Source organism: Apodemus sylvaticus, chromosome 4, assembly GCF_947179515.1.
Source record: "Apodemus sylvaticus chromosome 4, mApoSyl1.1, whole genome shotgun sequence".
Classification (NCBI taxonomy): Eukaryota; Metazoa; Chordata; class Mammalia; order Rodentia; family Muridae; genus Apodemus; species Apodemus sylvaticus.
The window spans coordinates 156,791,158-156,809,661 of NC_067475.1; the positions used below are offsets into that span (position 1 = coordinate 156,791,158).

The 18,504-nt window shown below is 39.5% G+C and overlaps 1 pseudogene; it reads right to left on the reverse strand.

The window, feature by feature from the left end:
- The window catches only part of LOC127683753 (solute carrier family 7 member 13-like), a 33,575-nt pseudogene extending 20,121 nt beyond the window's left edge, over positions 1–13,454 (reverse strand).
- Positions 13,455–18,504: the final 5,050 nt, after the last annotated feature.

Sequence of the window (18,504 nt, forward strand, 5' to 3'; positions counted from 1 at the left end):
TTATTTTATTTTATTTTATATAAAAATAAAACATTTGTGAAGATCTTATTTTTTTGTTGTATTCTGTAGCTGCCTGCAGCTACTGCGAACTGGGTTCCTGGAACAGAAGTTGAGGGATGGATGGGAAAGCAGCAAAACCAACTAGGGCCAGGAGGACAGTTTACCAATAGAGGCTGAAAGTTTAATGTAGGTCAGACCATTTAACAGTTTGGGCAAGCCCCTCCCCCAGACTCTGGGCTGAGTTCTGGGGAAGTCTTCTGGTGGTTCTTGGCTCCACTGCTCAGGCAGCTGGGTGGGTCACCTGCTTAATTCAGAAATTCGTAGACCTGGAGGAACAATGAACTTCATTGTCACTCTGAGCACTCCACCCCAGGTGGAGCAGGTTCCTGTATAGCACAGGAATCCCTGTTCAACAAAGTCTGGGAGAAGTTCACCTTGATCAATGTCCAGTTCCTACCAAGTGGCATGACACTCCGTTATGGCTCTGTACATTTCCTCCCTTTTTATTAATTTGAAAATGAGGAGGTAGAAAACAAGAGGATAAACATCTGTCATAAGACAGTGAGCCTTAACCAGGGAGGGAAAGCATTGACCGTAATTCCTCTTAAATATTATATGACGTCTTTTGCAGAGGAGGGGTAATAGGCTCCCTTATTATTTTAAGGACGGCCTCTTGATGTAAACCCCTAGGCAATTATGCATACTTCCTGTGGACTCAGAGGTAGAAATCATGATCCTCCCCTTGTGGTGCCTTGCCTCGCACCTCTCACTGGTGCCCATGTTTGCTCATAAGCAAACACACATAGATCTGAGGTCTATGTGGCTCCCTTTTTGGAGATCCACTTTGAAGCCAGGGGGTCTGCAAGTGTCTTTAACAGATACTTTCTATCCAGGTGAGTCTGGGTGGAGACAGCCAGTCTGCTTAACAAACAAAGTCAAGAGTTGAAGGTGGAACAGGATTAACTTGTCTGCAGATGTCCCTGAGGTATCTAATTCAGTTGCAAATTAGCAACTTAAAAGACACAAAACCTGGCCTCTGGGATGGGGGAGGTAGATTTGTGTATCAATAGATAAGCTGTTACTTCTCAGGAAAAGTGGAAACTATATTTTAAATTAACTCAGCTGCCTGAAGATGATTGTTAGCCATCTTCATAATTGGAATCTCCAATATTGGATTTGTTTCTAGACCAGTTTATTTTTTATGTTTACAGTTTATTATTGAGTCAGCTGATCACATTAAAGAAAAGAGGAGAGTCATTATAACTCCTCTTTAGATTAATTTTTCATAGTTTAACAGTCTCCATGTTCTGTCCCACAAGGTCTAAAAGCTTGAAGCAAGGCAATTTATCTAATCTGAGATACTTGACAATTAAACTAAGTCAAGAACATAATCCCAATATAGCTCTTATGTTACCGTTGTCTGGGCATTCAGCAAGCCCACAGTCAGCATATCTTCAGCATGCCACACCAACTACTCTGGCAGCTAGCATGCTTCTGCAACACTCTGTGGAAAAAATCATAGACATGCCTTCTTGCCCAATATTAAATCAGAATCATGGCATATGTCAATAAGCAAATTCCTTCATTTCACCTAGGTATCAGTATGCCTAGTTACAGGATATCATATACACTAAGCAAGGATTTCTTTGGCATCCAAAATTTAACATTTTCTTAAAAATATACAAGCATAATTTTAATGATATGCACAGGGATACAATTTTTTTAAACCATTATTCTTTGTGTCTTGAGGACCTCCTTGAGACCATTAAGAAAAGCCTCATGCTTATCTAATACCTGCCCCATAATACGTTGCCTGGATTACCCCAGATCTTCCACAGACGGGTGTTTCTGTGGTGACCAACTATCCCAGATCTCCCACAAACAAGTAGCTCAGTGGTGACCATTTATCCCAGATCTCCCAGAGACAAGTGTTTCTGTGGTGACCAAATATCCTAGATCTCCCACAGACAAGCGTTTCCTTCTGTGGTGACCAATTACCCTGGATCTCCCACAGACAAGCGCTTCTGTGGGAATCAACCATGACCTGATGAGTCAGTGGTTCCAAAAGATGAGTGGCCGCTCCTTTAAGAGGACATTCTCTGTGATCCTTACTCAGGAAGGTGCCCCATATCGGGCACCAGTTGCCCTGGACTGTGGGGGGTTTTGACCCCCACTAGGGGACTAGGGGACCCTAGGAGAGAAGGGCAGAGAAATAGCACAGGAAACATGAAGAATGAGGCCAAGACCAACTTTGTTCAAGGCCCCCAAAACTATATTTTCTCAGGGAAACTTATACAGGTGTGGAAGAAGTAAGGCAAGTGGGATTTTCCACATAGCCTGGACATTCTGCCAAGGTGAATCTCTGGCAGCTATAAGATTTTTTTCTTCTTCTGGGAGGGCACAGTGACCAGTGATCACCCAATCTCTCCAAGGTCTGTAGCTGAGTATAAGTCAAAACCTAAGCCTATCTTTAAAATGAACTCTAAACATAAAATAAGGTCAGTTTGGCTCCTGGCAAAGTTGAACCCAGATTGCATGCATTCTCACAATTACATACTTACATACACATCCATACTCACATATGCATATGGAGCAAGGGACCAAGCATCTGTGCAGAAAGAACTCACTCATTCTGGATGACAAATGAGCTCCTATATTTATTGCATAGAGAAAGAAAAGCTTCTACCCTTTTAATGCTAAATGAATTAAATCCATGTTTGTAAGGAAAAAAAAACAAACCTTTGTTCCTTTTAATAAGACTAAGCCTCTCTTGTCTTTATCTTGGGACCTGTTCTGTCCCATCATAGGGAGAAGCCTGCCTGCTCCCTCTGCTCTCTGCAGTGTTTTTCTTTTTTCATCTTTCCCTTTGCATTCTGCACATTGCTCTCTTAGGTTTTTTATGTTACCTATAGTTTCTAAGTTATTCCACTTTTCATTCTCCTTCTAATCTTGTTCTCTCATCCTGCTCTGAAGTCAATGCTTTTATTCTCAATGCCTTTTCTCTGAAACCTATGCCTATACACAAGTTCTTGCATTTAGTTCTGCCTAAAAGTTGTTCTGACTAAAAATTTCTTAGTTCAGTTCTTCTCTCATTTCAGTTCTTCTCACCTCAGATCCTGTCACCTCAGTCCTTCAGTTCTGATTCTTTTCTTTGTCCTCAGCCCTGGCAGATTTCTCATCTTAGTTTTGACTATCAGAAAATGACCTAATAGCCGTCTCACTATAAAAGCTTAATAATTACTGATATAATTTTAGGATTTCTTATAGGACCATCATTAAAACTTAAGTCATCTATTTGTCTACATAGCATCACTATAAAACAGTACATCTTCATGAATTTGCAGAGATCTGCTCCAAGAGGGTGTGCTATTACTTATTGAGTATTATATATTTGATAATAGGAAAAGCATATTAATAGCAAATGAGTTCATTACAGCCTTGCTTAATAACTGCTCACCTATCTCAGATTATATAATAATTCGAAGCAGGCTATTTCAGGATGATGACCAGCTAGTATATAGCTTGCTCCATTATGGCTCCTGACACTAGCCATCAATTGTAATGGTTCCTTAATTTTTAGATCTAAGACCATTATAGTACCGTGTATTCTGAGATGCAATTCATGAATTCATTTGGTAAGTTTCCCTCAGCAAGCTATGCACTGAGCAAGCACAGAGTCCTAGTTTACTTTTCATTGCTATGAAAAAAAAAAAACACTGGTCAAAACCGACTTTGAGGGAGTTGGGTTTGTGGACTTTAAAGTATATAGTCCATCACAGAGGGGAGCTGAGACAGGCACTCAAGGCTGAAACCTGGAGGCAGAAACTAAAGCAGATGGATAAATGTTAATTAATATTTTGTTCTCCACAGTCTGTTCAATGTGTTTTCTTTTGTAACTTGCCCAGGGGTGATGTTTTCCCCAATAGGAGGGGAACACCCACTTCAATTGTAAATTGAGAAAATGTCCCTACAGTCTTATCTACAGACCACATTTATGCAGCATTTTCTCTACAATGTTACCACTTTCTGGATTATGCTAACTTGTATCAGTTGAAAAATCAAACCAAACCAACCCAAACCAACCCATCCCAACCCAACCCAAACCAACGGAAACCAACCCAACCCAAACCAAACCAAACCAAGCCAAACTAAGCCAAACCAAATCAAAAGAAATCCTTTCTAGCACAATTGACCCCTGTCACCTTGACAGAAACATATCACTATTAAAATAAAGCTGTACCAAAAAAAGTAGGCGGCGGCGGCGGCGGCAGCAGTGGCTGCTCCAGCTGAAGGGCCATCAGCAGTGGAACCAAGGCGTCACAGGGACCAGTTAGACCCTGCGCCCACGACCACTGACCTTCGCTGACCAGCCGGGCAGCAAGCAGCTGCAGTTGTGCGGCGCCTTTCCTGCACTGAGGCCACTTCAGAACTCGGCCTCCCACCAGTCAGGAGAGGAGCATCCATCTTGGTTCCGTACTCCAGGAATCGGACAGACTGAGGTACACAAACATAATCCGAGGCCAACACCGCGGTGGTCTGAGCCCGACGGGCGTTGGCCTGCACCCAGGCCCTGGGCGGGTCGGGGGGCCATCGGGGTGCCAACCCAGCCAGGAGGTTTTTTGCCCAGGCCTGCGAGCGCGCCGCCACCATTTTGCCTGCAGGACGACAGAGAGCTCAGGCGGGCAGACCTGTAACAGTCATAGCCTAAGGCTAACAAAGCGGGGGTCCAGGCCCCAAAAGGCACAGGACTGACCCCAAGAACTGGGCGGCTTGGTGGGCCATCTGTGAGTCAACCCGCCCAGGTGATTGTTAGCAAAGCAGACTCTCCCGGCGCTTTCAGGGAGCGCGGGCGCGCACGCCCGCCATCCTAGTCACCTGGCAAACCCAATTAACAGTCATAGCCCTAGGGGAACTTTGCTCGGACCTTGGCCTCCCAGGCTTTTGCCTGGACTCAGGGACTGGGTGGCCAGGCTAACCTTGTGTGAGACAGCCCGGTTGGCGGATCGGCTGCCCAGCGGAGTGAGCGGAACACAGGGGAGGTCACAGTAGCATACACCGTCGGCACTCCCTGGGAGTGCACACGGGCTCCATCTGCTCCACAGACACAATCTGGGGCAAGGCCTCAGGCAGAAGCCCTTAGCTCTACACTCTCCGCTTCCGGATCCAGATCAGTCTGGGCGGCAGCATTACATCTCCAAGTCCTGCAAGTGGCTAGCTGGGCTTCCGGGCGGCCAGCTGGGAGAAGTCAGTGTACTCCAGTGAATGCCTGCTTTGGGATCGGAACAGCCTGGGCAGCAGCACACTGTCTACAAGCAGTGCAGGAGGTAAGCTGTGCACCAGAGGCCAACTGGGAAGGGGCAGCTTGCACTGGTGAGTCCAGCACTGACAAGATAAACTAACACCAGTGAGATCTAGATGGCAAAAGGCAAACGCAGGAACGTCACTAACAGAAATCAAGGCAATATGGCAACATCTGAACCCAATTCTCCTCTACCAACATGTCCTGGATACCCCATCACACCAGTAAAACAAGATTTGGATTTAAAATCACTGGTCATGATGCTGGTACAGGAACACATGAAGGTCATACATAAAGAAATTCAGGAGAAAATGGATCAAAAGTTAGAAGCCCTTGCAAGGGAAACACAAAAATCATTGAAAGAAATCCAGGAGAATACAAAAGCCAACAAGGAGGAAATGCAAAAAACACTTAAAGAAATACAGGAGAACTTTGCTCAACAGGCTGAGGTCATGAAAGACGAAACACAAAAATCTCTTAAAGAAATACAGGAGAACTTTGGTCAACAGGCTGAGCTCAAGAAAGAGGAAACACAAAAATCTCTTAAAGAATTACAGGAAAACACAAACATGCAAGTGAAGGAGCTAAGCAAAACCATCCAGGATCTAAAATCAGAAGTAGAAACAACTAAGAAAACTCAAAGGGAGACAACTTTGGAGATAGAAAGCCTTGGGAAGAAATCAGGGGACAGAGATACAAATATCAACAACAGAATACAAGAGATAGAAGAAAGAATCTCAGATGCTGAGGATTCCATAGAAACCATGGACTCAACAGTTAAAGAAAATGCAAAATGCAAAAAGCTTGTAACCCAAAATATCCAGGAAATCCAGGACACAATGAGAAGACCAAACCTAAGGATTATAGGCATAGATGAGAGTGAAGATTTACAACTTAAAGGGCCAGCAAATATCTTCAATAAAATTATGGAAGAAAACTTCCCTAACCTAAAGAGAGAGATGCCCATGAATATACAAGAAGCCTACAGAACTCCAAACAGACTGGACCAGAACAGAAATACTTCCCGTCACATAATAATCAAAACACCAAATGTTCTAAACAAAGAAAGAATACTAAAGGCAGTAAGAGAAAAAGGCCAAGTAACATATAAAGGAAGACCTATCAGAATCACAGCAGACTTTTCACCTGAGACTATGAAGGCTAGAAGGTCCTGGGCAGATCTCATGCAGACTCTAAGAGAACACAAATGCCAACCAAAACTACTATATCCAGCAAAACTCTCAATCACCATAGATGGAGAAACTAAGATATTTCATGACAAAACCAAGTTTACCCAATATCTATCCACAAACCCGGCCCTAAAAAGGATAATAGGAGGACAACACCAATACAAGGAGGGAAACTTCACCCTGGAAAAAGCAAGATAGTAACCTTTCATCAAACCCAAAAGAAGTTAAGCATTAAAATTTAAAAAATAACGTCAAAAATGATAGGAAGTAACAATCACTATTCCTTAATATCTCTTAACATCAATGGACTTAATGCCCCAATAAAAAGACACAGACTAACTGAATGGATACGTAAACAGGACCCTACATTTTGCTGCTTACAGGAAACACACCTCAGGGTCAAAGACAAACACTACCTTAGAGTAAAAGGCTGGAAGACAATTTTACAAGCAAATGGTCTCAGGAAACAAGCTGGAGTAGCCATTTTAATATCAGATAAAATTGACTTTCAACCCAAAGTCATCAAAAGAGACCCTGAGGGACACTTCTTGCTGGTCAAAGGAAAAATACAAAAAGAAGAACTGTCAATCCTGAACATCTATGCCCCAAATGCAAGGGCACCCTCTTTCGTAAAAGAAACTTTATTAAAACTAAAAGCACACATTGCACCTAACACAATAATTGTGGGTGACTTCAACACTGCACTTTCCTCAATGGACCGATCAGGAAAACAGAAACTAAACAGGGACACAATGAAACTAATTGAAGCTTTGGACCAATTAGATTTATCAGATATATATAGAACATTCTATCCTAAAACAAAAGAATATACCTTTTTCTCAGCACCTCATGGTACCTTCTCCAAAATCGACCATATAATTGGTCACAAGACAGACCTCAACAAATATAAGAAGATCGAACTAATCCCATGCCTCCTATCTGATCACTATGGAGTAAAAGTGGTCTTCAATAGCAACAGAAACAACAGAAAGCCCACATACACGTGGTAACTGAACAATACTCTACTCAATGATACCTTGGTCAAGGAAGAAATAAAGAAAGAAATTAAAGACTTTTTAGAACACAATGAAAATGAAAACACAACATACCCAAACCTATGGGACACAATGAAAGCAGTGTTAAGAGGAAAACTCATAGCCCTGAGTGCCTCCAAAAAGAAAATGGAGAGAGCATACATTACCAGCTTAATGACACACCTGAAAGCCCTGGAACAAAAAGAAGCTATTTCGCCCAGGAGGAGTAGAAGACAGGAAATCATCAAACTCAGGGCCGAAATCAATCAAGTAGAAACAAAGAGAACCATACAAAAAATCAACAATACCAGGAGCTGGTTCTTTGAGAAAATCAACAAGATAGATAAACCCTTAGCCAGAATGACCAAAGGGCACAGAGAAAGTATCCAAATTAACAAACTTAGAAATGAAAAGGGAGATATAACAACGGAAACTGAGGAAATCCAAAAAATCATCAGATCCTACTACAAGAGCCTATACTCAACACAACTGGAGAATCTGGAGGAAATGGACAATTTCCTTGACAGATACCAAATACCAAAATTAAATCAGGACCAACTAGACCATCTAAACAGTCCCATAATGCCTAAAGAAATAGAAGGAGTCATAGAAAGTCTTCCAACCAAAAAAAGCACAGGACCAGATGGCTTCAGTGCAGAATTCTACCAGACCTTCAAAGAAGAGTTAACACCAATACTCTTCAAACTATTCCACAAAATAGAAACAGAAGGAACACTACCCAATTCCTTCTACGAAGCCACAATTACGCTGATACCAAAGCCACACAAAGATCCAACAAAGAAAGAGAACTTCAGACCAATTTCCCTTATGAACATCGATGCAAAAATACTCAATAAAATTCTTGCCACCCGAATCCAAGAACACATCAAAACGATCATCCACCATGATCAAGTAGGCTTTATCCCGGGAATGCAGGGTTGGTTCAATATACGGAAATCCATCAATACAATCCACTACATAAACAAACTCAAAGAACAAAACCACATGGTCATTTCATTGGATGCTGAAAAAGCATTTGACAAAATTCAGCATCCCTTCATGCTTAAAGTCTTGGAGAGAACAGGAATTCAAGGCCCATACCTAAACATAGTAAAAGCAATATACAGCAAACCGGTAGCCAGCATCAAACTAAATGGAGAGAAACTTGAAGCAATCCCACTGAAATCAGGGACCAGACAAGGCTGCCCCCTTTCTCCTTATCTTTTCAATATTGTACTTGAGGTACTAGCTCGGGCAATTCGACAACATAAGGAGGTCAAAGGGATACAAATTGGAAAGGAAGAAGCCAAACTATCATTATTTGCAGACGACATGATCGTCTACCTAAGTGACCCAAAGAACTCCACTAGAGAGCTCCTACAGCTGATAAACAACTTCAGCAAAGTGGCAGGTTATAAAGTCAACTCAAGCAAATCAGTGGCCTTCCTATACTCAAAGGATAAGCAGGCTGAGAAAGAAATTAGGGAAATGACCCCCTTCACAATAGCCACAAACAGTATAAAGTATCTTGGGGTGACTCTTACCAAACATGTGAAAGATCTGTATGACAAGAACTTCAAGAATCTGAAGAAGGAAATGGAAGAAGACCTCAAAAAATGAGAAAACCTCCCATGCTCATGGATCGGCAGAATCAATATAGTTAAAATGGCCATTTTGCCTAAAGCACTATACAGATTCAATGCAATACCCATCAAAATCCCAACTCAATTCTTCACAGAGTTAGAAAGAGCAATTATCAAATTCATCTGGAACAACAAAAAACCCAGGATAGCTAAAACTATTCTCAGCAACAAAAGGAAATCTGGGGGAATCAGTATCCCTGACCTCAAGCAATACTACAGAGCAATAGTGTTAAAAACTGCATGGTATTGGTACAGTGACAGGCAGGAGGATCAATGGAACAGGATTGAAGATCCAGAAATGAACCCACACACCTATGGCCACTTGATCCTCGACAAAGAGGCTGAAAACATCCAATGGAAAAAAGATAGCCTTTTCAACAAATGGTGCTGGTTCAACTGGAGGTCAGCATGCAGAAGAATGCGAATTGATCCATCCTTGTCTCCTTGTACTAAGCTCAAATCCAAATGGATCAAGGACCTCCACATAAAGCCAGACACTCTGAAGCTAATAGAAAAAAAACTGGGGAAGACCCTTGAGGACATCGGTACAGGGAGAAAGTTTCTGAACAGAACACCAATAGCGTATGCTCTAAGAGCAAGAATTGACAAATGGGACCTCATAAAATTACAAAGTTTCTGTAAGGCAAAGGACACCATCAAGAGGACAAATCGGCAACCAACAAATTGGGAAAAGATCTTCACCAATCCTACATCAGATAGAGGGCTAATATCCAATATATATAAAGAACTCAAGAAGTTAGACTCCAGAAAACCAAACAACCCTATTAAAAAATGGGGTACAGAGTTAAACAAAGAATTCTCACCTGAAGAACTTCGGATGGCGGAGAAGGATCTTAAAAAATGCTCAACTTCATTAGTCATTAGGGAAATGCAAATCAAAACAACCCTAAGATTTCATCTTACACCAGTCAGAATGGCTAAGATTAAAAATTCAGGAGACAGCAGGTGTTGGAGAGGGTGTGGAGAAAGAGGAACACTCCTCCACTGCTGGTGGGGTTGCAAATTGGTACAACCACTCTGGAAATCAGTCTGGCGGTTCCTCCGAAAACTGGGCACCTTACTTCCAGAAGATCCTGCTATACCACTCCTGGGCATATACCCAGAAGACTCCCCACCATGTAATAAGGATACATGTTCTACTATGTTCATAGCAGCCCTATTTGTAATTGCCAGATGCTGGAAAGAACCCAGGTATCCCTCAACAGAAGAGTGGATGCAAAAAATGTGGTATATCTACACAATGGAGTACTATTCAGCCATTAGAAACAATGAATTCATGAAATTCTTAGGCAAATGGATGGAGCTACAGAATATCATACTAAGTGAGGTAACCCAGACTCAAAAGGTGAATCATGGTATGCACTCACTAATAAGTGGATATTAACCTAGAAAACTGGAATACCCAAAACATTATCCACACATCAAATGAGGTACAAGAAGAAAGGAGGAGTGGCCCCTGGTTCTGGAAAGACTCAGTGAAACAGTATTCAGCAAAACCAGAACGGGGAAGTGGGAAGGGGTGGGTGGGAGGACAGGGGAAGAGAAGGGGGCTTGCAGGACTTTCGGGGAGTGGGGGGGCTAGAAAAGGGTAAATCATTTGAAATGTAAATAAATTATATCGAATAATAAAAAAAAAGCTGTACCTTTATTTATCTACATTATAATATCATTTTAAAATCAATATTGGGCTGGAGAAATGGCTCAGTAGTTATGAGCACTTACTGATCTTCCAGAGATCCTGAATTCAATTTCCAGCAACCACATGGTGCCTCACAAACATCTGTAATGGGATCATATTCCCTCTTCTGGTGTGTCTGAAGACAGACATTTCATTTGTCTCACTGTCTTTAAATACATTCAGATTTCAAAATTTTAGGCTCTAAGACATCCAATGACTATTTAAAGTCTCTCAACTATAGATTGTAATAAAATAAATAACAAGCCATCTACTTTCTTATTACAGGAAGAAAGAAAGAACCAAGGAGACAAAACAGCCGAGAAGATCATAGTCAAACTAAGAGGAAAGAAGGGGAAAGAAGGGAGAGGAGCAGAGAGGGAGAGAAAGCTAATGCTAGCAGGGTTTTTGTTTTGTTCTGTTTTTGTTGTTTGCTTTGTTTTGTTTCCCTTTATCTCCACTCATTATGCCTAGAATTCCAGTCTATCAGATGCTTTGCCACATTTTGGGTGGCTCTTAATTCTCCAGTTAATTCTTTCTTGAAGCACCTTTTATTATTCTTCTGAGTGCTTCTTAATGTAACCAAGTGGAGAATCAACATTAATCATAATTAGTCCAGTTCTTACAACCCCCCCCCCCCAAATAAAAATATTCCACTGTAGTTTCCCCAAAGCCATGTATATCTTCAAGTGGAAAATGTTCTAAGTTCATCTCCAAGTGTCTCCATGATCTTAAGAAGAGTGGTAACATTGATCGAAGGTTAAATTACCTTTATTCATTACACTTAAACCTAGTAATTATCTTTAAAATAAAAAATAAAAAACAAAAAACAAGTTACATTTATGTACAAATGGTCCAGAATAAACATTTTAAATCAGAAAATAGAGGAATGAAAGCAGAAAAAAGGATAAAGCAGAAGTATGTCTGTAATATATCAATTCAATGTTAAGACCTGTAACTATATGGTAGCATTCTAGTATGTTGTACTATAAACATAGCTCCAGAGAACTTGAACAGAAACTTTTTTTTATGTCATTTGTAGCCCATATGGTTTCCCTTGCTTAAAATGTTTCTGTCAACTGAAACATTCCTTAATGGGTATTTCATATTCTGAAACATGAAATCCTTGAGTCTCTTACTCTGCAAACTTTATTTACAACAAATGTGTCAAAATTTAACACTCCATCATGACATTGTCATCTTCAAATGCGGTGTCCTATTTTGATAGCAGTTTTGGGACATATATAGCTTATGGATCACAAGTTACAAATACCAAATTTGAATTGCCATGTGTTATTTTTTTCAGAGGAAAGCTAAAGACATCAATCTCTATCATACATTGTCTTTACCTTTTAAATGTATGTTAAAACCTTCTTGTGGTGCACCTTTAAAACCATCATTAACTGGACACCTCAGAGTTCACAGGAACTAAACCCCCATCCAAATAATATATGGGCCAGTCTGTGGCTCCTGCTACACAGGTAGCAGAGAACTGTCTCATCTGGCATCAGTGGAAAGGTAGGCACTTGATCCTGTGGAGACTTGATGCCTCAGAGAAGGGGCATGCAAGAGGAAGGAGTAAGACAGGAGTGGGTGGGTGGGGGAGCACCTTCTTAGAGGCAAAAAAGAGGGGGAGGGGTGGAGGTTTGTGGAGTGGAAACCAGGAAGCGAGATAGCATTTTAAATGTAAATAAATAAATGATTATTAAAAATATAATAAAATAAAAATATCCTAATGACATTATTTGCCACAAACTTAAGCCATTACTTAGCAAACTTAGATCAATGAATCTGTCTTAGTTGGTGTCCTGTTGCTGTGAAGAGACACCATAACCATGCAACTCTTATAAAGAAAAGCATTTGATTGGGACTTGCTCACAGTTTTACAGGTTTAGGTCATTATCATTATGGGAGGGAGCAAGAAGCATGCAGACAGACATGGTGCTAGAGAAGTAGTTGAGGTTCTGAATCTGGAGTGTTAGGGCCCAGGAAGAAACATACTCTGGGTTTGGCGTAAGCTTTTTGAAACCTCAATATCTACCCCCAGAGATAAATTTCTTCCAAGAAGGCCACACCTTCAAATAACTCTCAAGCACTGCCACTCATTGGTGAGGAAGCACTCACTTACATGAACTTACAGTGGGTATTCTTATTTCAGCACACTACCTTTGCCCCTGTGCTTGTCACCACATAGTAATGGAAACACTACATTCTGTGCACTTTTAAAAGTCCGCATAGTTTTCCAGTTTTGATCTCCAATGTCATTCACCCTTGTTGATTGGAAAAGACCCTCTCTCTTAGGATGGTTCCATGTGTAGTCTGCAAATTTTCTTAGCAGGTGTCCTAAGACTCTGGCATCTCCAACATCCTCAGATCTTCAAAACAATCTAGGATTCACCTTCTCAGCTTCTCACAATGGCTTTTCTGGGTCTCTGTATGGGGACAGACCAGACCCACACCTGATCTCAGCAGCTTACAGTAGCTATAGAGTGCAATTCCACAACTCCTTTCTTGTATTCTAGACTCTAAAGCTGCCAAATTCTTCTGATACTGAGGCGAGAACATGGCCCTCTTGTTCAGTTTCATCTGCATAATCCCTCAGTTGTTGATGGTTCTTTTCAATGCTTAATTTTTTCTTTAATTATTTTTTGTCACAAGTTGGAAACCTTACCTTGGTGAGGTCTTTCCCTGAAGTCATCACTCCAATTTTTTGATTTGTAATCGGGTTTCTCTTTGAGCTTTTTATCTCTCTGAACACAGGACTAAACCTCATTATATTTTCCAATACTCCTTTCCCCCTCAAACTGTGCATTTTGTATTTTTTCTTGCTCATTTTCACCATATATTTACTTAAAAGTGACCAGAAAAAAACCATACAACAGAGTCAATATCAGGCTGTCTTGAAGTCTCCTCTGCAAAGGCCATTAATCCAAACTCTTCAATTTAGCCTTAAACAGATTTTTTTTTTTTGGATGAGAGTAGAAAGTAGCCACATTCTTTTGCTAACATATTACAGAAAAGGTCTAATATTCTTCTCTGAAATCTCTCGAGCTCAGACCTCATATTCCACATTACCCTCACCACTAGTCTCTTCCATGTGCCTACTATGGTAAGCCATTAAGCTCAGTTTAAGTATTCAATTGTTTTTCCAGTCCAAAGTCTCAATATCTTTCCAATTTCTTCAGGTAAAAGCATAGAAAGGCCTATCACATCAATACTCCACTCCCAGTACCAAATTCTCTGTTAGTCAGTGTTCTATGGCTATGAAGCAACACTATGACCATGCAACTGTTACAGATGGAAGTATTTAATTGGGCTTTCTTAAAGTTTCAGAGGTTTAGTTTGCTATCTTCATTGTGGGGAGCATGGCAGCACATAGGCAGAGATGGTGCTAGAGAAGTAGCTGAGAGTTCTAAAACTGGGCCAGGAAGCAAAGAGAAGTTCTGGGCTTGGAATGGGCTTTTGAAAACCTCAAATTCCATATTCAGTGACTTACTTCCTCCAACAATATCATAGCTACTCCAAAAATGCCATACATTCTAATCCCACTCTAATAGTTTCAATTCCTGATAACAAAGCTTCAAATAAATGAGGCTATGGAAATATTTTTATTCAAAATATCATAGCATCCAAGGTTTTTCAGTGCTTGAAAGCTGAAGCAAAAAAAAAAAATTATGGAGATAATTGTCTCAGTGTTTCTATGCAAGAAGCATCCTTGGCTGGTGCTCTCTTACTAACAGAAAGTTTTAAGTGAGTTTATGCTTTCATTTCCTGGAGCCTGTGATAATGCTTTAGATGTGCTAAAGTCATGCTTTTTAGTTTCACAACAGAAAATACTCAGCTTATTGCTTCAACTTCATTGTGATTGTTTTGTCTGCATGTATATATTTGCAGCATAGAGATTCCTTGCACTTATGTACCTATAGAGACCAGACAACGGTTTTGGATACCATGGCACTGATGTTACAGGTAGTTGGGAGACATCATTTCCCTACTGGGAATTGAACCTGGATTCTCTGCAAGAGGAATGAGTTCTCTAAACTGCTGAGTCATGTCTCCATTGCCACTTGGCTTCTTTTTAACAATTGTCTTCAGAAAACATGACTTTTTCATCCCAGACTTGGCAAGTTTGGTTTTATTGGATAAATATTGAAGGTTTCTAGATCCGCTTACTCTGTTTGTTGCTCTTTTTATGATAAACTTGACCAAAATATCTAGTAAAACAATCCCAAAATCTAAATGAAAGGACTCATTGAAATTTTGTTTGCTTAATTAACCTCATCATTAATTTTAAGGTTTTTACAAAATTTTTGGAAGAAGATAAATTGTAGAAAGTTTTGTTGTTACTATAATATAACACAATTATCTTGTATTCTAATCCCTAAGGAAATTTTTATTATCTCATAAACATGGTATTTTCTGTCTGCATTCATATATATTTTCGGTTTACGTAACTAATACTAGACTCATACTTATCTGCTACATTTCACTGCTGAACATATTCTACAAGGTCAGAAGCCTGCATTTTCTTACATTTTCAAATTTCTTCACTAATTTATACTTATTGTTCTAAGAACTACCTCATCGGGTGCTTAGAACATTGATGCCATATTTCTGGTACCGATTTTCTGTATCAGTGAGACTTTCTGACAGTTGACAAACTATCTTTTACAATCAACATAACAGAAGAAAGACTTATTTTGAAACATGGTTTCTGAAGTTTTAGTCTGTCATAGTAAACAGAGTTTGGTAAAGTACTTCATAGGATCAGCAGGCTTTATTTTTAATCCCCAACTGTCCCATGAGGGCTTCCAGAATCTTGCACAATGTAACCCACAGTGAGGTAAATGTTACCTTTTTAGTTAGTTCTTTCATTTCTTCTCAGAAAAATGGTTTACTAATTTTTCTGGGTATTTTATAAGCCAATCAATATTAACTATCACCCTAGGAAAGGGTTAGTCTTAATGAGAAAATGGTTAAATATTGTTAAATTTCCATATCAAAGTGAGTGGCTAAAACATTAAGCCTTTTTTAGGATACCTTGGGAAGAAGATGATGAAAAGAAAATTGTAGTAAGAGCAATAGAAGGTATTTAATTTTCAATTTTGTTAGAAGAAAAGCTGTTTCCATTAGCTTGGTTGAATGGTCAGGAACCTAAAGGTGAGAAGTAAGTTTTGAAGAGAGGTGTGCATATATATTTTCCTGTTTCTGAAAAAACAACAACGCTCTCTTCCAGTGAATGCTTACTCAAGTATAACTTGAGTAGAAAAGAAAATTAATGATCCATTGAAAAGGATAATCTATTCTGTAATTAGCCATCATTCTTGTCACTGAGTAATGAGTGTATGAACAAAGTCTCATGCTAATAGGCATAAAATTATGCAAAGGATATGCAATATGAAAATATTGATTTAGGTTTTTCTGGATATAGAACTGTGAAACTTGTAGGTTCTGCCAATAAAGTTTAGTCTTGAATCCTTTATACAGCACCATGTTGCTTTTCTTAGGGTTTAATGGATGTGTAGAGAATCCATGACCATAGCAACTCCACTAAAGGGAAATATTTAATTGAGGCTAGCTAACAGTTTCAGAGGCTTAGTCTGTTATCATCATGGCAGGCAACATGGAAATATACGAGCAGACATCATGCTGGAGACAGAGCTGAGAGTTTTATATTTTAATCTGGAGGCAGCAGAAGGAGATTATGTCCACATTGGATGTAGTTTGAGAAAAGGAAACCTCAAAGCATGTCCCCACAGTGACACATGTTTACCAACAAAGCCACACATATCTAACAAGGCCACACATCTTAATAGTTTTACTCCATATGGTTTGTGTATTAAAACACATGAGTCTATGGGGGGCATTCCTATTCAAACATTCCTTATTGTCTTGAAGGTGCTGGTTTGATAAATTAGATACACCAGTCTATTTTGAATAGATCAGTTTTTCTAAAGGTTAGAATTTATTTTTGAAAGAATGTAGTTGGGCTTCAGGTATTCACTCTCCTTTACTGACTCCTTGTTCCCTATTCCGATCCATTGATCAATTCCAGGCTACTTATTGTGGCCTCTCTACTCTCTTCCCTCATTTGCAGTGGATGGATCTGCATGGAACAATCTGTTTTCATCCACTCTGTAATCCCCATCAACCACAATAATTAGAAACAAATTTAACCAGGAACTCCAGTGGTTACACCAATTAAGACTGCAGAACATCCTTATAGGCTACACATAGCTATTGTAATACCCTAAGAATAAGAGAGGACAAAAGCAACCAAAGAAGGAAACACACACCCAACAAAGGCCAGATACTAGCACCCAGAATTACAATCTTTCCAAACACTAATGCCTAGAAGCAAGCATATAACTACAACCAATGGTAGCCAGGACAAAAATGAATAGTCTAGAGCATAGCAAACCTACTATAGTGTTCCTTGAGAATCGCAACATGCCTAAAGCACAAGAAAAAAAAACCTTAAAATACTTTTTATTAATATAATAGAAGTGCTAAAAGAGAAAATACTTAAAATATGCTTTAGTGCTCAAAGAAATCCAAGAAAATTCAAATAGTGGAAGAAAATGAATGAAAGCGGTCAAGACTTGAGTAGGAGGTAAAACTGATAAAGAAAATCCAAACTGATAGAAAGATTAGTAACTAAAACAGAAAGCACAGAGGCAAGCCTCTGAGAATGCAATAGAATACAAAAGATAGAATTAGAATTCTCAGGCATTGAAAACATGATGGAAGCAATGGTTCCTTCATTTGATAAATGTCAAATAGCATGTTAAAAGTAAAAAATCCTGCAAAACCAATTAGGAAATCTGGGACACTATGAGAAGAATAAATCTAATGAAAATAGGAATAGAAGTAGGAGAATACAGGCCAAAGGCATAGAAAATTTCCATAACCCAGATAAGAGGGTGTCTTTCAAGGTACAAGAAGTACACAGAGCTCAAAAATTAGAGAATGAAGTTCCCTCAAAACATCAAAACAACAAACATAAAGAACAAAGAAATATTATAATCTGCAAGGGAAAAGATAAAATAACATAATGGCAAACCCACTAGAATAACACCTGAATTCTCAATGATGAAACTAAAAGCCTGGAGAGATGTTCTATAGTATTTTTTCTTTTCTTTCTTTCTTTTTTAACATCTAACCAGATGCTTCACAGATTTTTAGCCCAGAAAACAATACCCAGAAAAGGTTTTAAATCAAAATAGTTGGAGAAAATAAGACATTCCAGAGTAAAACAAAATTTAAGCAATATTTTGTGCAAATCCAGCCAAATAGAAGGTGCTAGATGAAAAAAATCATTATAAAGAAGTAACCAGACTGACGAAAATATAGATGATAAATACACAAGAAAATCCGAAGATCAGAAACACACATAGGTAGACACAAATACAAGACAGACAGACAGTCAGTCAGATACACACACATACACACACACACACACACACACACACACACACACACACACACACACACAAGCTGAGAAATTAAAAGGAACCACCAAACATCTTTTAGCATCAATGGTCTCAGTTCTCAAAAACAAAACAAAATTTGACAAACAGATTAATAGACTAAGCAAGACACATTTTCCTGATGAATCCTAGAAATATACTTTAATTTTAAG